Source organism: Tetrao urogallus (assembly GCF_951394365.1).
Source record: "Tetrao urogallus genome assembly, chromosome: 7".
NCBI classification, from domain to species: Eukaryota; Metazoa; Chordata; class Aves; order Galliformes; family Phasianidae; genus Tetrao; species Tetrao urogallus.
In genome coordinates, this window is record NC_136820.1 from 39561614 (window position 1) to 39583686 (window position 22073).

A 22073-nucleotide genomic window follows, 5' to 3' on the forward strand; every position below is an offset into this window, starting at 1 on the left:
CAGATTTTTATGAATGCAGCATGCAGGCTCCTGTACATAGCTGGCAAAAATGCATAGCTAATAGTGAAGACTATATTGAAAAATAGTGTTTTGCAGATGAACATTTGCTCTATCAAATCCTGTTATCGAGATCTTTGTTTCTTTTGTAGTTTCCATGAAAATAAATCAGAGGAATTTCTTTTGGAGCTACCAACACATGAAAATGGTAAGGAAACATTTTGTGGTAAGCTACACTGCAAATAAAAATCTTTCTTCTATGATATGAATCTTCAATGACTCTTTTTCTAGGTCATCAGAATAAAAGCTGTTAGTGTAAGGGACACTGTTATCTTGAAAATAGATCAGTATATACGCTAATATCTAGAAATAATAATGTATTATTTTAATTAAATATTTTCCTGCTGAAATAATCAATATGAATTCTACGTAGTATCGGAGCCTAGATGCAACAATTAAATAACTGCAATGTCATTTAATTTTACAATTCCAGTTACAGTCATTTTCACTTAGGACTTCGGTAAAGTGTCTTTAAAGGAGAGAAGTGGAAAAAGTAGAATGCTTAGGAGACTTCATTTTAAAAAGCAAATCTAATTTGCATTATTGACAGACAGAGAAAACTACAAAAGGTTTAATGGAGTTTAATGAGCAAGTCTTGTGATTCTACCATATTCCCAATAGGTTGTCTTATTATCTCAGTATTATAGAAATCCTCAGAGCCAGTCACTAGATGTGTGGGAGCATTTTCCTTCTATTGACACAGTTCCTCTCAATTTTTCAACCAGTGCCTTTCTATTTCCTTTAGACGAAATAACTGTTTCTCAGATTTCCTGCTGTTTGCTTACTCTCTGCTTTCTGCTTCAAACTACAAAACCTGATTGCAATGAGCAAGAAATTCTCTTTGTCATATATACGTATATTTTTTGCTATGTTGCAGTAATTGCATGATGAGCATGAAATATCAGGAGAATTCTCCTCTAAGGAGGATATTAAACAATGAGTAACCATAGATGGCGAAATTGTGACTCTCTGATCCTAATGTTCCCATCCTTTCTGTGCATTAACAATAGTTCTTGTTCTGCTACAAAATAGATAATTATGTGTTGCAATTAAATCAGTACTGAAACAATCTTTATGTCAGCTTACAATAAGTTAGGACAAATCCAGAATTTTGCTCATGTTGTTTTTGGCAAGCAATTCAGAAGAACTACTTCATCTTACAAAGTGTTGATCAATAGGTCAGTTCTGTGATAGAATCATAGAATGGTTTGGATTGGCAGGGATCTTTAAGATCATCTAGTTCCTACCCCCTGCTATAGGCAGGTACACCTCCCACTATACCAGATTGCGCAAAACCCCATTCAGCCTGGCCTTGAATGCTTTGGGGGGGAAGTGAAGGGAGGAGGTATTCACATGCTGCTGGGTGTCTCACCACCCTCAAAGTAAACAATTTCTTCCAAATATCTAGTCTAAATCTACCCTGTTTCAGTTTAAAACCATTTCCCCTAGTCCTATCACTACATACACTTAAAAAACTTTCTATCTTTCCTGTAGGCTCCCTTCTGGTGCTGGAAAGCCACTATAAGCTCTCCCTGAAGCCTTCTTTTCTCCAGGCTGAAAAACCTCAACTCTCTCAGGCTGTCCTCTTAGGGAAGATGCTCCAGCACCTTCCGCCTTGGTTATATATCTGCTACTGACACATATGTATGCAGAGGGGTTCTATATCTTTGCCCTCATTTCCATTTTTTCATGAAAATCATACAGTTAAAATAGCATGTTTAGATGCATATCTCTGACGAACATTAAGCTTATAAAATTAATATAAATTTACATAAAGTACACCCATTGTACCTTCAATCACCAAAATAGAGAAGAACAGAATAGTACACCTCTCTGTGAACAGTATTTCTGTGGGAAAAAAAAGGCTGTAGTAAAGCTGTAAAGCACTGTAGTGCTTTAGGGAACTGTAATGGTGTCAGGTGTCTACCCCCTTCTCTGAACTGTTCACTATAGCAATATCTACAAACAGTAGTTTCTCAGTAAGAGGAAAGTGCTGATAAATTTTAGAAGATATATATATAAATTCAAAACCTCAGTTAATTGAAAATGAAGATGCAGACGTGTGTATCATGCAAATTGGTATTAATTCTGTAATATTACTGACAGTTTGTATTAGGCTGATAAGAAATTATATGCTAAAAATCTATCAGTGAGACAATCTGAAGTCTTGTAACTTTTTCTTATTTGTAGGATTCATTTTGCTCAGTCATCCAGGTTTTACAATTATACACAAAGCCTCAGCTCACCTTAGTTTAGCAGGACCAACCTCCTTGTTTTGGAGAGAGAGCTGAGCTGACATCCTCTTGTATATTTGAATGTTTCCACAAACATTACAGCAAAAATTAGTGACATAAGCAGTGTTGAGTTATTGAAATCTTTGTCCTTACTGTCAGTTAAGCAACTTCTGCCTCAAAATCCAATCTATGAGTTTGGCATCTTATTACTGGTGATGAATCATTTCCTTCTGCATTGGTTACTTTGACTGACCCTTGAAAAGGCAACTCATGTAGAAAATGTTCAGTACCTACATTATTTCTCAACAGGCAATATAGATTTGTTGATTGTCAGTCACAGATTCACTTATGCAGAACTAAGGAAAAAGCACAGAGGCAGAAATACTGTTGGCTGTTTAATTTCTTACTATTCCAGCTCTTTAATGTGTTATTTATGAAGTGGTAGAATTTAGTAGGACAATCTGAGCTAAAACATGCAATTTATTTTTATCCAGATTTCTTTATAACTTTATTCATTTTGAGGAAATTGCAGGAAGTGCAAAATAATTCCCTTAGAAATGAAGTAGCTGACACTTTACATTTATTACAGCTGTGAAGCCTTCAAGGTAGATGAGTAATAATTTTTCATTCTCAACAATAGTTGTACAGAGAATGCTTGGAGACTTGTGAAGGATGATTAACAGACTGTGCATTCCCATGCAATAGCATCATGTTACTAATTCACTTTAAAATAAGTTCACCATTCACTACCAAGTAGGAAAGAAATGGACTTGGCATTTTACTCAAATTATCTGCTTTCATAACCATCCATTTTCAAGTCAAGGCCAAGAGCTTTTCTAAAAAAGGTGTAAGTCTACAGGCTATATTTACCATAAATGTGTATTGTGTCTGCACTTAAGCTTTTTCAGTTATTAAAAATACCGAATATTTCAAAACAAGAAGGAAACAAACTGATAATACAATAACAATAACACATGCAGAATATTTTGGATCCACATTTAGTTCTCTATTATTATGATGTTTGAAAAATGTAACTGATTGTAAAAAAAATAGCTTTTGATTTCTTTCTTTAAAAAAATGATATTCAGAGTTTCATTTTATGAATAACATTAGCTTGAATAAAGCTGAGAGGATCTATTATTTCTTAATTTTGACACTTTTAAAAAAGTACAATACATACAGTAAAATTCACCAACAGATTTGTCAACCAGATAAATTTGCAAAGGTACTTGATTGAATACAAAAGGGTTATAAATCATTATTGCCACCAAATTTGAGCCATTTACTTTCAGCAGCTATCCAAATCTCTTTTTTTTTAAACTTTAGTAAAAAGGGTAATTGTAGTTATATGTATTTAGTAGCTAAGTCTTAAGCTCACATAGTATAATTTAGGGTGGAAGAAAAAAAAGTAGTAGTGGGGAGATGGGTGACTGCGGAGATCAATTGTACTTGTGAAGCTTGAGAAGAATGTTCCAATTCTCTCCTTTTCCACATGAAAGTTTTTGAAGATTGTCAAAGAACAAGCAAATAAATTAGTCTTGAAGATTATTTCAGATAAAATTTAAAAGTGTTACTGAAAGAATTTGAGAAATTACAGTGGCATTTGGGAAAGCTGCCACATTCTAAGGCAGACTCACTGATTAGGTGACCAAACAAGTTCAGGTTGCTACAGCTTGAAGCAAATCTCAATTCATCTGAGTTTCTTGATTACTGCCTGCAAGTATTAAAGTTGAGTTTGTGAAAATAAGTTCACTTCCAGAAGAATTTTTATAGGAAGATCCTTGAATTTGAATATTAACTTTCCTTCCTTCCAAATTGTTAGATATTGATTAGCCCGTAGCAGGAATGGCTGTTTCTCAAAACATTGAACTCTAGTTCAATCACTATAATCTTCAAGATGAACAACAAATGGAATCTACAGGGTTTTTGTTTATACCCAGGGCACTTATCAACATCCTCTGAAAGAAAGTTGTAATCCACTACTGAAGTCTCTGTATTTATTTGGGGATCTATAGGGTTTATAGATGTGTGCAAGTCTTCTACCCTGAAGGGAATGGTCTGAGTAAGAGTATTTACTACAGCTGGTAAATAAATCACAGAATCACAGAAATTACAGAAACACCAAGGTTGGAAAAGACCTACAAGATCATCCAATCCAGCCATCTACCTATCACCAATAGTTCTCACTAAATCATATTCCTCAACACAAAATCCAATTGATCTTTGAACACCTCAAGGGTCGGTGACTCCACCAACTCCCTGAGCTGCCCATTCCAGTGCCTGACCACTCTTTCAGAAAAGCAGTATTTCCTAACATCCAGCCTAAATCTCCCCTGATGCAGCTTGAAGCCATTCCCTCTAGTCCTATCACTTGCTACATGAGAGAAGAGGCTGACCCCCAGCTCACTACAACCTCCCTTCAGGTAGTTACAGGGAGCAATAAGGTCTCCCCTGAGCGTCCTCTTCTCCAGACTGAACAATCCCAGCTCCTTCAGCAGCTTCTCATAAGGCCTGTGCTCCAGACCTCTCACCAGCTTTGTTGCCCTTCTTTGAACCCGCTCCAGGACCTCAGTGTCTTTCTTGCAGTGAGGGGCCCAAAACTGGACACAGCACTCGAGGTGCAGTCTCACCAGTGCTGAGTACAGGGGGACAATCACTTCCCTGTTCCTGCTGGCAACAGTGTTTCTGATGCAAGTCAGAATGCCATTGGCCTTCTTGGCCACACTGCTGGCTCATGTTCAGCCAAGCATCAGTCAATACCCCCAGGTCCATTTCCTCTACGCAGTCTTCCAGCCACTCTACCCCAGGCCTGTAGTGTTGCCTGGGGTTGTTGTGACCAAAGTGCAGGACCCAGCATTTGGTCTTGTTGAACCTCATCCCACTGGCTTCAGCCTAGCTATCCAGCCTGTCCAGATCCCTGTGTAGGGCCTCGCTACCCCTGGGCAGATCCACACTTCCAGCCAACTTGGTGTCATCTGCAAACTTACTGAGGGTGCACTCAATGCCCTTATCCAGGTCATCAGTAAAGATATTGAAGAGGACACGCCCCAGCACCGATACCTGGAAAACATCACTCGTGACCAGCCACCAGCTGGATTTAGCTCCATTCACTACCACTCTCTGAGCTTGGTCTTCCAGCTAGCTCCTTATCCAGCCAAGAGTGTACCTATCCAAGCCACGGGCTGCCAGCTTCTGCAGGAGAATATTATAGGAGACAGTGTCAAAGGCTTTGCTGAAGTCTAGGTAGACTACATCAACAGCCTTTCCCTCATCCACCTAGGTCACTAGGTCATGAGCTCACTAGACCATAGAAGGTGATCAGGTTGGTCAAGCAGGACCTGCCATTTGTGAACCATTGCTGGCTAGGCCTCATCCCCTGGTTGTCCCGCACATGGTGCATGATCTCCCTCAAGACAATCTGCTTCATATCCTTCCCTGGCACCAAGGTCATGCTAACAGGCCTGTTTTCCCAAACCCTGCTTACAAAACTTCTTGTAGATGGGAGCCACATTGGCAAGCCTCCATTCTTGTTAATGGTCCTAAGGTGTTCATTACAAAAGTAGCGTGTGAGTTTTTTGCTTGAATATTATTGGATTATTGGATTACACAAAATCCAGTGGGACTACTCTACATTAGATAAACACGTAACTTTCTGTAGGGATGTAGAGATCTTCTTTCCTCTGTAAAGGATAAGCCCCAGGAGCAGTGGATATATTCACTGTGACTTACGCACTCTGAAAAGGAACTGGCATCCTCTTTGCAGGCACTGCAACTATTTAAAAAATGAAGGGTATAAGTACACAAATGCTCTCAAACACTTTCTTCTTTCCACAATAAGTCTGAAGAAAAACAAATAATTCCTAGCACACTTACAATGATTCTCAGAGAAAAATCATGGATAAACATACTTATCACAGATTTATCTGAAATGAAATTGCATTTTTTTTTCTTCATTTTATTGAAAGTATGACAAGTTCTTTCACTACTGTGGTAAACAGTAAAGCTTTCTCAGAAATACTTTATAGCACATTTTTATATATGTAATATATATGTATTACACATGTATGTGTTGGTTTGTGTGTACAGATGTTATATAACTCATGAAAAGTTATTTGGAACTTCCAGTAGGAGACTGAGTATTAAGGAGAGAGATTTCTTTGGGGCTGTAACATCTGAGAGTCTTGCAGACTATTTAGGGTCTATCTGATATCTCTAGGTACCAGGATACTTATCTACTCATATTTACGTTTTTCTAAATTACTATGTTTCATATGTTTTTATGATTCATACATTAAATTTATTTAATATATAATGTGAATGTGAAATAGCATTCAACACAGCCCTTTCTCTCTGAATTTCCAAAAAATTTCAATCATACTGTGGTAAACTCAGGTAGGTAAAATCACCACCACAAATGAAAAATGTCATATGTCCGTAGGAATCTGTATATCTACAGCCCTATGGATTGTAGAAACATAGTGACCTAGTTGTAGAAGACATTTAGTGAGTTAAGAACCCACAGAAAACAGTCTGATAAATTGCCATTTATTTAGACATCTAACAAAATTATTAAAGAATTTAGAAGGCAATCCTTAATAAACAAGTTGTTTTTACAGCTTATTGTCTGTCCTCCCATTTTCATTGTCCCATAAAAATCACAAGATTAGATATATATTAGTGATTCAACTCGAAGCACAATTCAATAAAGTGGACTGTATGTATCGTAGAGCTCTTAAATTTGTATGATTTCTACAAGTGCCAGTCAGGTTTACTGCAATTTGCAGTACATTTAGCTGTTTTTATTTTGTGGTATGTGTCTCAATATTGTAAAATGTTGCTGCAAACTACACTAACTGAACTTTTAATCACCTGTTCATGTAGTCCAGCAGAACTTGCACCCATTTATATCATTTGTTTTCTTGCTTTTGTAGTCTTTCTACCAAGCACATTGCTTATGTCAATTTTCCCAAGGCAGCTTTGGGTCATAATCAGAACTTTATCAACTGAGTTAATGTTTTCAGTACAGTAAAGGAATTTGTTTGTTTAGAAACTTCTTTGCTTGTGCTCTAAAGTTCTTTATGAAATCTTAAATAGTGTCAGAGTTAAAAATTGTGCTTGTTTGTTTGTGTTTCCCCCCACTGAAGTATTGTAGACTTTTTAGCGAGCAAATGGGAAAGAGAGTGAGGTTCCCTGAGATCTTATTAGCCACAGGATATGTGTTTTCCCACGTCACACGTCACAACCCTAGGAAATACTTTATAACCCTCCTACACTACATTAGGATCAATTTTGCATCTGTTCCTGTCATTGTGCAATTTATGAACAGATAATTGCAGCAAATGTATTTCACTTCTAATGATCATTTATTTAACTGTAGCTGGTACAGAAAACTGATAAGATAGCTTGGCCCTGATTTCAGCAGCATATAAACTTATGAAATTAAAAAGGAGATTGATCACATTAGTTTTTTTTTGCTAAAGACTGCATTTTTTTGTGGCATAAAAGGAAAAATACTCACTTGATTCACAGAAGTCCATTAGGGAAAAGACATTGTTTTACTGATGTAAAGAAAAGAGTTTTAGAAATGAAATTTTGCTGCACGACCCTTGTAGGGTGAGAATTGACAATAGGCTAGTAGGTTACTTGTCTTGCAGAGACAGGACTTTTTACAACTAGATGGCAACTGAATGGCTGAAAGGAATCAACCCTCCAAGGTCTTAGAAGAAGTATGCTTAAACTAAAAAGTATTGTCTTCATCAGACGATGTAGAGATTCAGTCTACCAACAATTACACTGAGCACTGATAATCTTTCTTCTATGGAATATTATCTCAGAAATAATATTTCTCTCACTGTTTTTATTTATTTATTTATTAAGTATATCCACTTATTTAGTTGAAACTAAGATTATCCAAAACTAAATCTTTAGCATATTCTGTGTTACATAAACTCTTATTGAGCAATTACAGTGGGCAGACAGTTGAAGAGGTAAACAAAGCATCATTAAAAAGTGGAAGAGAAAAGCTACTGCTTGTATTTAATGAACTAGCACTGAAAACAGGGAAAAAAAGCATTAGATGTAAATAATCTGCAATGTAGTGTTTGAAACAGTTGATTGATTTCCTATAAAATGAGATACCAGAATATCTTTTCTGGATAAATCATAAGTGAAGATAAGGCTAATAACTACTTTTCAGTTTATTTATGTTAAAAGTAACAGCCAGAAAAAGGCAGAAAAGAATCTGAAAAATCTATAGAAAATTACTTAATAGAATTAAATATGGATTTTAACTTCAATCCCACAGCCAAATAATCTCTACTGGTAGCTAATCATAAACTAATGAGGGATGTTCTGAGAAACTGAAAAAGAGATCTGACATTTATTTTTACATTATGTTACTCCATATAGTAGCTTTGTATCTTGGTGGTTGTAAGGTTCTTCTGAATGACAGCACCAGAGCTAAAGTCATTTCTCAAAAAAATAAAAATAAAAAAAAAATCCCAAACTTTATAGCTGGAATAATTAGGGCTAGGAAAGAACACACTGACAATAGGAGAACAACCAAAGAGATTAATTTACTCCATTGCTAGCACTGAACTCCTTTTTTATATTCAGTGTGGGGTTCAGAGTCCATGTCATCTTGCCTGGTGAGATGGGCCTGGCCTGGCAGTGGGCGGCTGAGAGATCCTGGAAGGGGATGGGGTGGTGACCCTGTGCCACATGTCTCTTATGATGGCCTGGCTGTGTGATGACAGTGCACAAGCCTGGGGTGTTGCCTATGCATATTTTTTAAAAATTATGTTCAACTCACAGCTAATAATTAGAATATCCTAGTTCTTCTAAAATTATAAGAATGTTGAAAGATGATAGTGTCAGTTTGGAGAAAATACAGTTCACTCAGTGCTTTCCTTCAGCCATTTCTTTTCCAAGTTCTCTGAAGAAAAATCTCATCAATTTGCTTTCCCTTTTAACATCAATAACCTGATGTAGAGGAGGACCATTTAAATAGTTTCCTGTTGTCTGCAAACAAAACAAAGGAAAATGAGAATACAGCTAAAGAAAAAAAAAAAAGAAAAAAAAGGATTATTTAGTGTTGGTTTGGAAATTCTGACTGTATTTAGATACTCGAGAGAGGCTCCTCTAACCCAGCAGGCTGACACCATGACTTACTGCCATGCTGTTGTTCACATGAGCCAGCCTCAGGCTCAGCCTGATTGACACAGCAGGCTCCAAATAAACCATAACCATCTCCCACACAGCACGTTCCTTTCAGCTTGGGTTACCTGAAAAGCAGTGCTTGTGGGCTTGCTTCATCTTTTTCTGTAAAGCATGAGGTGTGGACAGTCAAATCTCTTTCTAATAATTAAGCCGTGACTCAAAATCCAGGTTATCTGAGCTGGTGCTTCTTGGGAAGTACAAATCTGACACTGGCCGCAAAAATTGCTTTATTAAACAAACTGGTCTTTCTAGTCTTGGAAGGAACAAGATTTTACAAAGCATTTTAATTGTTTATGTATAAGCAGATCACATGCATTTTACCCTATTTTATGTATCTAAGAGAAATTATATCCTTACTGAATTTTCTTTATTTACCACATTGGACATAAAGAGTGCTTCAGAAGTGACACTTCAAGGCTGAAACTCTGTGTTTGTGCTGCTCTGGTAGAAGGATGATTGGACTGTTTCTTTTTTTTTTTTCCAAGTAAAAGGAGATCTCACCTAGGAAAAGAAAAAAAAAAAGAGGCTGAAATGGATTCACACTTCATTTGATGACTTGTAAACTACATAATAAGGTCTAGTATATAAAAAGTATCTTATTAGATAGTGGGTTACCATATCCTTGCTTACTGATTAAGAAAAAAAACCCTTGTTTGCTTTTAATAATATAGTTATATTATAAAAATATAACTAAATTATAAAAATATTACAATTATATACATAAAATATTATATAAAAATAACTATGCTTAGTTTTTTTCTAGAATATTTAGTAATGATAAGTAATCCTCAGTTGTCACTGTAATATAACTATGGTATTATGGCAATAAGCAATGGTGTCATTTTGAAGGTAATGACTTCTACTACATATATGAATGTTATTTTAATTATTAAATTATGTATTTAAGAAATACTCCATCAATAACTATGTAAGTGAGCAGAAGTAACTTTTATAGATTTTTCTATTGTGATGTTTCTGAACGCAATACTGCATGCATTTGTCAGGCCAAAGAAAGAGATGTTTGATTTCAGAAAAGAATGTTAATCGCTTTTTAATTTCTATTTAAGCAAGTCTGTGTCTTTTTGTGATAATAGTATCTGTAGCTAAACAGAAATAAGCTTGGAAAGGGTGATGTGTTAATTGGACCTTCTCTAATTATAATTTGTTATGTCAGTACAGGAATGCAATATTTATCTGTACAGTTAATTTTATTTGTTTTTGTTGTTGTTGTTGTTGTTTGTTTTGCTTTTTCTTATCTTTTTTCCCCCCCTGTTTTCACAGATCCATTTATAGCTGGGAAATAGGCAAGCAAGTCTTTAACCACAGAGGACTCTATGATCCTTACCCATGGTATGCAAGAAAATAATACCCCAGGTTCAGCTTCAGATGTCTGCTCTGTCACTGCCTCCTTGCTGTCAGTGCCACATGATATATACTGGCACTGAGCAGCTGTTCTGCTAGGGATGAGCACGATGATTGTGGGCTGAGTGGCAAAGCCAAACTACAACCTCAGTAACACAATGTAACTGGGAGCAGAAAGTCTGCAGAAAAACATGTGTGCTGCCTTGGCTGCCTTTTCACCATATAAATTCTGGCAAAACTCAATGAAGTTAACTTTAGCTGGAAATATATATTAAAATAAAAACTATTTTTTATTGAGTTGATTGATATATAACTGCTGGTTGAAGGGGCATCTGTCAGTCGTTATCTCTATAATGTTCTTATTTACTGTGTAAAGTGACTGATTCTGGGAAAGAGAAAGCTTGCGTGTCCTCTGAATGCAGACACAGACCAGATCAACTGAGCTGTCACAGTCAGAGTTTGGACTGATTTATACCATTCAGCATGATTTTAGAATGGGAATTTCTCGAGATTAGGGTTGTAATTTTTGCATAGACCAAGGTTTGTAGAAAATCGTTTGATTCCCAAGTTCAGACATAAATTGACATTGGGATAGGGAAAGAGATGTGGGGGCTGTAATTTCTAGGATTATTTTTCAAGTCATCAGAAAATAATATAAATTTAAGCATCAATAGCAAAGTTTTCTGAAATCTCAGAAAAAAATCTCTTTGGAAAATTTAGCACTTATACTACCATGTCAAGAATCTCACAAAGCTTTTCAGTTATGAACTCCTGTTGAATTCTTGGAGAGTGGAAATGCAGAGTATGATAAGCTACAGCAGGATATGGATTTCACATTATATCCATCCTATACAAAGTGGGTAAGAATGATTTAGTTGTTTCAGATTAGTAGACAGAACTTCACCAAATCATTAATCTTAAGATCACTGCTTCTACAGAAATACTGTCCTATGATTTTGGAAAAAATGTATTCAGAATCTACGATTTAAATGAAAATAATACCATTCTCATCACAGCATTCTCTAAGTATGTACTCAAGGTCAATTCAGATGAGACAATCCACTGGTGAATCAGATTTTTTCTGCACTGCCCAGGCAAGTCATGCTGGCTTTATTTCCAACTTTTCCTACAAAATAATTCTTTGTATGAGACAGGTGGGGATAATAATTTATTGTAGGGATTTGTTTTATTAAATCTGAGATAGGTACCACAGATTTCTTCTATAGTCAACAGAGATTTAGGAAATATGGTCAATAAAAATTAAAGACTAAATCAATCTTACCATAAGGTAGATAACTACACTAGGTAAGATGAATTACTCCCTAAAAAAGAAATGCATATTCCTCTCTATTGATTATATGAATCACCAAAAGAGAAACAAAGCTATAGAAGTGTGTATACTATAATTCTCTAGTTATCTGGCGTAAATGCCATTCAGCTTCAGAAATGTAACATACCTGTATGCTTCTGAAATGTAGAAAACTTTTGCTCTCTGGTTTTAGGAATATTCTGTTAGAACTGAGTATTTTTGAGATCAAAAGCTCTCTTGAATTTTCCATTCAGAGATTGGACCTTCTCATAGAATTCTGTCAAGGTTGAAATATCCTTGTTATGTCATCAAACATTTCTGCAAAATCACTGAAGTTTTTCTGTAATTTATTAAATTTTGCAAAATTTTCTTCTAAGACTTAGTGTAAGTAAAACATACCAGTTTATATTCATTGTCTTTAGTGTAAACTTCAGATCATAAAATACATGTAAATTATTTTCTGAGCTTACTACTTTTTTTTTTTTTTTAAATTAATTGGGGAATATAAGCACATTTATATGTACAAACAGTATAACTATACATAGATAAATAGAAATAGATAATAATAAGACAGACTCTAATTGCATGCTATCCAGAGACAAAACCTACTACGTATTATATATGTATGAATAGTTATATAAATACTGTTAGTCCAGTTATTATTTAAACAACAATGCTATAGGATACAAGAGCAGTAATTGTCGTGAATTGGTAGATCTGCCATAGGAGTATTACATAAAAAGAAATACTAAACTTTAGGTGAGTTTATTGAAAAGAGTTACCAAAAATAAAAGAATGTAAACTTTGGAATTACAGTCACTTTATCAGTCTATGGGAAAGCAGAACAAAGGGATAAGAAAATGTATGCTTAAAGGATAATGAATCAGAGCTCATAAGGGAATATGTTATTGCAGTATGAGTAAAAGGTCTATGGGAAATATTTTCCTTGGGAGACCAGGAAATGTGTGAAAAAACCAAGCCGTAGGGTGCATTACAGAGAAATATTTCCCTGGGATGCTACTCCTTTTAAAGAAGGGAAGAGGAATATATTAAGTTAGGAATGGACAGAAAGATCAGGGGAAATTCATGAGCTGGAAGAGAGTATTTTGCAGTTGTAGTAATGCCCAGACCTGTGGGCTGCTCTGAAATAGGATTCTGTTTTCCTGAAAACCAGTGATAACTTGATGCAGCTGCTCATTAGATGATGCGGATACCAAAGGAAAAATTGAAATCCTGGATGTGTAAGATTAGTTTTTTTTCTCCGTTTCTTCAATTTATTTTCCAGATGGTATACTGTTTCCCTATTATGTTTTATTTATACAAAGCTAAGCCCATTACCCTTCCAACTCCATTAACCTCAGAGGAACCACATCAGAAATGACTATGGACTATTGACTACAGCATCTTATTTATTATTGACTTTTTTCTTTAGGATGATCTGACTGACACAAATTATTGCAGCAGATGTGTATTATAATCTGCAATTGAATATTTTATTCATTTGAATCCAGATAGCTGTTCTTCCACAGTATCCATTTGTAATGCCACATATTGCGATCTTTGAATTTCTCCAGTATTAAACAGCAGGTATTTGGTGAGGCAGCCAAGAACTGAAGAGGATTAACACTCAATCCTTTCTCACTTAAATATCTTGGTGTTTTCATCTTTTCCTAGGTCAGCAGCAGGGATGACTTCGGTCACCTTATTCTGGTACATATTTACAAAAATTACAGAAATGCCATAGAATTTTATGCAGTTATCAATCTCACTTCAAAAAAGGACTGGAATTGCAATGATAGAAATCTTGTGGTGCTGCATTGAGGTTCTTTGTAAGATTATGTTAGATAATTAACAATGGGCTCTGCTACATTTATTTTTTTCTTTTTTTTCCCTTCAAGTTCTGAATTTCTGCATCATAAATATTAAGCAAATATTAAAAGTGTAAAGAACTTGTCAGAATGTTGTGGAAAGGATACATATAATTACGTGTAATCATTACTTTAGTATGCTACAAAGATTTTAATAGCTTTACTTGAAGAGTATGAAAATAGCCACTCTGTTCAGATATATTATAAACTGAAGAATAAGAACTTATTTTCAGGTGCTGTGTTGGGCAATATGTGCATTTACATGCTCATGATGTGGGATTATACTGACCAGAAAACAGACTGTCTTGGCAAGGTATGCTTTTGTGCAGTCACAGATGTCTTCTCTATGCAGTCATATAAGCAATATTTCTGGAATAGGAAGAAGCATCCTGACATATGTTGAGAGGCAGTAGAGGGAGGCAGCTGCTGTGCCTTTTGCTGACTTCCTGGTAGAAGGTTCTACTGGTCTGACCTAGTCCTTATCAACAGATGGGAAACAGGAGAAGTCTGAAGAAACGCAGAATCACGGGGGTTGGAAGGACCTCTGTACATCACCAAGTGCCAAGTCCTGCTAAAGCAGATTCTTTAGGTTGCAAAGGAAGTGCCCAGGAGGGTTTTGAATATCTCCACAGAAGGAGAATCCACAATGTCTCTGGGCACCCTGTTCCTCAAAGTAAAGAAGTTCTTCCTCATGTTTGTATGGTACTTCCTAAGTTCCAGTCTGTGCCCATTGCACATTATTTTGCTTCTGGGCAGTACAGAAAAGAGCCTGGCACCTTCCACTGGACTCTTGTCCATTAGATATGCATTGATAATATACCCTCTCAGTCTTCACAGTGAACAGACACAGGTCTGTAAGCTGCTTCTCATAAGGGAGATTCTCCAGTTGCCCCTCATCATCTTAGTGTCGCTTCGCTGAATTCTCTAGAAGTTCTCTGCTTTTCTTGAGCTGGGGAGGCCTGAACTGGACAAAGTACTCCAGAATTGGCCTCACCATGGCTCAGCAGAGGGAGAAGATCATCTCTCTCCACCTTCTGGTGGACATATCCTGGACACATCCCAGGATATCATTGGCCTTCTTGTCCATAGGGACACACTGCCGGTTCATGGCCAATTGGTTTTCTACCAGGGTATCCAGATTCTCCACAAAGCTCCTTTCCAGCAGGTCAGCCCCTAGCTTGTACTGATGCATATGGATAATTCTACCAAGATCACATGCTGCTCAAGAACTCACTGTCTAATACCCAGAGTTGAATTAATTTGTCCACCCTCCTGCCAATCTTGTTGTGGAGATGTTTCCAATGCATTGATGGTCACGACCATTGGGATAAATCAGGGATCCTTGTGCATTACAAAGGCATGGAATAATTACCACTCACTGTAAGTAATGAAGAGTTTTTGACAGATGGCCAAGGTGAAATTCTGAACAATATATATTTTTGGCTTGGTATGAACAGCAACAGTTTAATTCTTCTGACTCCTCTCTTCCTCAAGCATTAAGAACCTAGGAGGGAAAAACAAACAAGCAAAATAACAAACAAAAATCTTTAATTAGTTTTTATTTCATAAAAACCTAAATGTATTTGATTTCATTGAATATGCTTTTTTATTTCTCACTCCCTCTTTCTTTTAATTAACTTTAAGCAAACGTATAGAATTTATATCAAATATTTTTTAAAATTTTCTCCAATGTTTTTTCCTCTTCTTTTCCCGTTCATCTTCTATCTGCTAATCAAGCTGATCTTGAAATCACAGATATTTTTTATTACACAAAAACTGCACCTTGACTGGCCCAGCAGCTTGAAGCATTATGTTGTATTCTACACAAGAGGATCAAATATATCTCTCCCTTAGAAGCCTTCAGCACACTTGAAACACAAGTCTTTCTGAAGGGATAATACTTATAATATCTTTTGATAGCTTTGCTCAGATACCACTAGATTTCCTCCCTTTCCCATATAACTTACCAGTCTCACAGGACACATAAATATGCATCAGAAATTTATTACTACTTCACAGTGTATTAAAGCAAATATTCTCTTTTACTGAAAATTTTTCTTACACAAAAGATCCAACAGAATTTTCACACATAATCTTTCCGAATAGGGTTTAAATCATTAGATGTTCTATGCTAGTTCTTTCCTGGAAATGATCCATCTTGTAGTTAATTAATGTTATATTGCACAGTACACTTATCGTATGCATAGATATAGAACATGCATATATCTTTAAGAGCTGTATTTGGACCTATGTTGTAGATATTGCCAAATTGATGGGGTGGGGGTGGAAAGGAGCAACACACATCACTTGTAAAGAAATTAGTAAGAAAGAGTTTTGTCAACAGTTTATGGGCTAGTCCAGCCCGGTTCTGTGACTAGTGGAGTGGAACGATTTCGTGAATCCATGAATTCAGAAAAGGGAAAACAGGGGACCTTAAAACAATTGAAACACCAGCAGCAACAATCTGAAGAGAAACAAACTAATTTATAAAATATGGTATCAGAATGCAAGATAACACATTATAATACAATATAATTAGAATTGAAGCTAATAAATTAAATATAATGAGAGAGCATCCGAAAGTGGATAGGCCTCACCATAACACTGAGATGAGATGTGCAGTCCAGTTGAGTAGCAGGAATGAGAGCTTGACGAAGAGGAGAACATCAGGTGATCTTGCCAGGGGTTTTATTTCCTCTCCAACCGCAAAGCCGCCTGGGGTAGCAAAGCCCCCTGGGGTATGTCATTCTTCTTTTCCAGACAGGAACCTGGAACTGGAGCATTAACAGTTTAACTCCCAGTGTTATAATGTGATGTTATGATGTGGAATACCAATAACCATACCAATAACACCATGGCAAGTTTATTTTATCTTAGATACCTCATACACATAAGGCAGTCTGCCTCACAGTACTGTCTTAATGTGATAAGGAATAGGTGACACTGGGCGATAAGGAACACAAACACTGGTTTTGGAAGATGGAAGAGTGGCATTTTCCAGATACCAACCTGTGTGAGCCTTGGGCAAAACATTGTTCAAAGTTGCTTTCAGTGTGCCTGCTTTCTTTTTAAGGAAGAAGCAGCAGCAACAAAAAAATAAGAACAGAGAGTAATATTAAACTTCGTACCATTTTAAAGTTGAAGCTAATCTCCTCTCTTTTAATGTAATGCCATTCCTCCTTGTCCTATTGCTATCAGATAGTGTAAAATGTTGATCCCCCTCCTGTTTTCATGCTCTCTTCAAGTACCAGAAGGTCACAATGAGGTCTCCCCACAGCCTTCTCTTCTCCAAGCTAAATAAGCCCAGCTCTCTCAACGTATCTTCATAGGAGAAGTGTTTCAGGCTTTCGAATATTTTTGTGGCCCTCCTCTGGACCTGCTCCAATAACTCCACATCCTTCTTGTACTGGGGGACACAGGCTTAGACACTGTATTCCAGATGGGGCCACACAAGAGCAGAGTAGACAGGGACAATAACCTCTTCTACCCCATGCCACTCTTCTTTTTTGCAGTCCAAGATACACTTTGCCTTCTAAACTGCAAGAGCACACTCCTGGCTCATGTCCAGATTTTTGTCCATTGAACTCCCACAGTCCACAGGTCTGCTCTCAATGAGTTCTTCTTCCAGTCTGTACTCATATTTGGGATTGCCTCAACTTTAGTGCAACACCTTGCATTTGTTCTTCTTAAAGCTCATTAGATTTTCATGTGCCCACTTTTTTAACATGTCCTAGTCCTTCTGCATAGCATCTTTCCATTCTATCCATTAAATGCACCACTCAGCTTGGTGTCATTTCCAAACTTGCTGAAGGTGTACTCAATCCCACTGTCTGTGATGCTGAAGAGCACTAATTCCAAGACTATGCCTCTCACATGGTTTGGTATTCTTTCTGTTCCTGTGTGAGCGTTTGTGGGATTCCAGTGCTGCCACTATTGTTTCCTAAGCTGATACTCAGCTCTTTGCACAGTTCTCTGATCATTATCCACCACTTCACACAGATGAGCAGACCAAAACAGTCTTCATTTCATGGTGTAACAGCTGTGCACGGCTGTCCAGAATGTGGCTTGTCTTTCACATCAGTAACCTCACTGTTGAAACACACCACTCACTGCCTCACTCTGCTCACATCTGTTGTTTGGCCTCCATAAACTTTCAGCAAGCAACAATGAATGTCAGTGGTAGCCATTGTTTTCTGCATCAAGAAATTTTGCTCCAGTGCTTTGCCTTGTATGCACTTTCATGTCAGATGCCATTTTATCAGACTGTCCCTCAGCTGACATCTGTCACGTGGCAACAAAATTTAATGGAATATAGGTGGGAAGGTTGAGCCTCTACTGCCATATCACCACCATCTACTTCTGACATTGTGGGCCAAAAAAATAAAATGGGAGACATTATTTTCAGAGCAGTAGTCATAGTTAGGTAGATATACAAATAAATAAAATCAGACACAAATTTTTCACAGTATTGGAAAATTGCATAAATTTAGAACCATTCCAAGAAGTTACATATTCTACTACTTTCTATGCTTAAAAAGTATTAACAGTCTTTCTAAAATAATGACTAATAAAATCATAGAATCATGGAATTATAAATAGAATAATAGAATATCCTTTGTTGATAGTAATCCATGAGGATCATCAAGTCTGACTCCTGGCACCACACAGGACCACCCAAAATTCAAATCCAGTGTTTGAGAGCATTGCCCAAGCACTCCTTCAACTCTGATAGGCTTGGGGATGTGTCCACTGCCCTGGGGATCATGTTCCTGTGCTTATCCTCCATCTGGTGATGAATCTTTTCCTACTATCCACCTTCACCCTCCCCAGGTGCAGGTCCATGCACAATGTTCCCTCAGGTTCTCTTGCTGTCATCATAGAGAAGATATTAGCTAGTGGGAGAGCATGACCACAGCAGTCACAGAAAGTGAAAAGGGCCTTTGCTCAGATGCATCTTGCTCTGCCCTCACTCTTTACATCAGGCTGCCTCTAGCTGCTTTCTCCACCTTCTTGCAGACTCCTGCTGCCTGAAGCCAAAGCCAAGAAAGCATTGTCAAGGGAAATGCTACTATCCATATATAAATAGCATACTCACCTCACAGGTGAAGTGATTACAAAATCTCCTCTCACTATAAAAATCTATTAAATTAGTAATCTATACAGCTGTGAGAAAATTGTTCTTTGGGGAAAATCTCTATCATGTTAACTTGCTCCCCTTGTTCCTGTAGGGCAGGGGCAAGACTTTCATTCCTTGCTGTCTTTCACAGGATTTGAAGCTTTTCTTGTGCAGGGTAGAAAGCTAAAGCTGAAATCCTAGATTAATCCTGTTATCTGCTACATGGCCTAACACACACTTTTCAGAATTCACCTTCAAGCCTCCCCTTTACAGGAACAATTTCTAAGGCTTTACATTGGAAGGATAATATCAACTCTTGTATCTCTCCTCTTCTTCTGAATTCCACTTTGTTTTAAGGCCTACAATCTGCACCTAGAAACTCTGCTAAAATAAACTTTTCAAATAAGATATTTGTTACATTATGATATTAAGACAAAAACAGAAGAAAAATAAGAAATAATTTTATCCTTAAATCCTTGAATAATTTTACACCAATAAAAGTTCCAACCAGATAGGTACTTCAATGATTTCTAGTGATAATTCTTATATGAACTCATGTTTCTTTTGCTATGTGTGCCTCCCACTGAAGTCTAAGTGTGTAAAAAACATGTGAGAGTGGAGCAGAAGTTTGGTAACTGAAGGGTTAACTAGCTAAAGTGTCCACTAGAGCTCTGTTATTGCTGGAAGGAAGTCAGTTTTATACTTTAGTGGAGAGCAGATTTCTAACTATTTTTAAGCTCCCAAGTGCTCCAAATCGGAGCTTACTTCCTTTATACAGTCAATGGAGAAATACCAACTCCTAAATTAGATTTTCTGGGTTGTTTGAAGAACCCTACCTCTCAAGAGCAAGACAATGTTGATATTTCCCTGTCCCTTTTTTTCCTCTAGAGAATGACATAAGATCAGCTTGGAGTGAACACAAAAAGCATAGCCTTTGTGACATTGAAAATATGTACAGAAGCTAAATTTGTTTTCCGTCTTCAAACTGAGTGGTACATCACTGACAGCATGGCCAACATAGAACCATTCTTTGTAGAGCATTGAAAATTATCCCACTTTTTCTCTTCCTGAGAAGGGTGGGCAAGTAATGATTACTGCAAAGTGCCTAAAATCTTCAAAAATAGAGTAAACCATGGAGAGAAAGCTAAAATAAATTTCTTGCCATTGTTCCTTCCACTAAAAGAATCAAAACTCTTAACTGAGCACTTCTATGAGAAGCCAGAAAGGCCACTGGACCAGCATGGTGGAGGAAAACTGGAAGAAGAAATGCATGTTGTAATAACAATGGGCAGGCATATACGAGATTTTTGAACTGGGAAAAATGTCTCTGAAACTGGGCAGTTGATGATGCTTGTTCTTGAGTAGAAGTCCAGCAGAGTGAGAGCAAATGAAACTACTGCTGTTAGTTACACAGTGTGCATACTCTCAAATTCACAAGAAACAAAAATACACTGGTGAGACATTAATAACTCCTGCTCAGACACTTGCCAAACAAGAGATATGATGATTTCATGTTTAGTGCAATCTAAGTGGTCTTAAAAAAATAAACGTGAAAGTCAGATTCACACATAGTACAAAAAGAATTAAAGATCAGAAAATCTACTGAAAAATAAGAATTTACTGTCTGTGGCATTCTTAGTGCAAGTGTGAGCTTATATTATTTGTCTAGATAAATAAGACTCAAGTCATGTGAACAGAGCCCTAAAACTGAAATAAAATCAAAGAGAATAGCTTAGAGAAGTACAATCAGGAAAAATCATACATTAAAAACATACAGAAGGTCACTTTTGTGCATGTGTGTTCAACTTCTTAGAGACTGAGTATCACCAGCCTGGACTACATTCTCCTTTTTTCAAGCAGTTTGTTGAAATTATTAATATTTTATATGCTAAAAATCTGGTTCAATAAATTATAGAAATTAATTTATTTCATCTAATATTTTTAGACATTTACAGTTTAGAAGTCTATACCATCGTCAGCTCATTTCAGATTCTCTACAGAGTCACTGGAACCAGTGCTGGGATACAGACCATCTAATCAAAGCTAGATGTTTGCTTCATAGTGAGTTTTTTCTGTGAGGTCAGGTGAGTTCTACTCAAGGTGTCTGTCTTTCAAAAACAGATTTATCTTTTAGTAAGTGTTTTGAAATGAATATATTTATACTTAAAATTAGATTTTCTGTTTAAAAATCTGAACATAAATTTTCCTGAGGCATTTACGAGAGATTGCAGAATGAATCCTAACCTTTCAATACTCAGAACTCAGCTTTGTCTATAATTACTGATTTTACAAAAGCCACATCAAATTGCATAGGGTTATTTTAATTCTGATACTATCAGGGATTTTGTCATGAATAATTTGATCCACAAAGCACTTTTTTTTTTAAATTTTTAATCTCTGCACCAATGATAATTAAAAATTAATATGTAAAATATATCGCAATGTATATTATTCATCGAAACCTAAATAAAACCCACTTTACTTGTTCTGTTTCTCATGGGTGTAACTCTCTCATATGAATCTAATAAACACTAATATTTAAAGAGTAGTGTGGGAATGAGTAGAAGTGAAATATCATAGAGGGCAGAAAAACCACAAAGAAAAATGAATTGTTCTGATAGGGAAAAATAAAGTACAATAAAATGCCCAAAAATGCACTGAGGCCTTTGCCATTACTTAACGCCAGGACAGGATCCGATGGCTCACTTCTTATTAATCCCTCTTTCCTCTGACGTGAAAGATCTGCTTTAGACTGGTAGTTCTCTATTCTCAGTTTTCATGGCTTCACATGTACCAGACATGTGGCCTGTACAGTAGTTATCAAGCAAATTTTGAGTATGTTGGATTGGATTGAATTACTCAGTGTGTGAGTCAGCTATGACAGGAATTTGCAGAATCATGCTCAGACA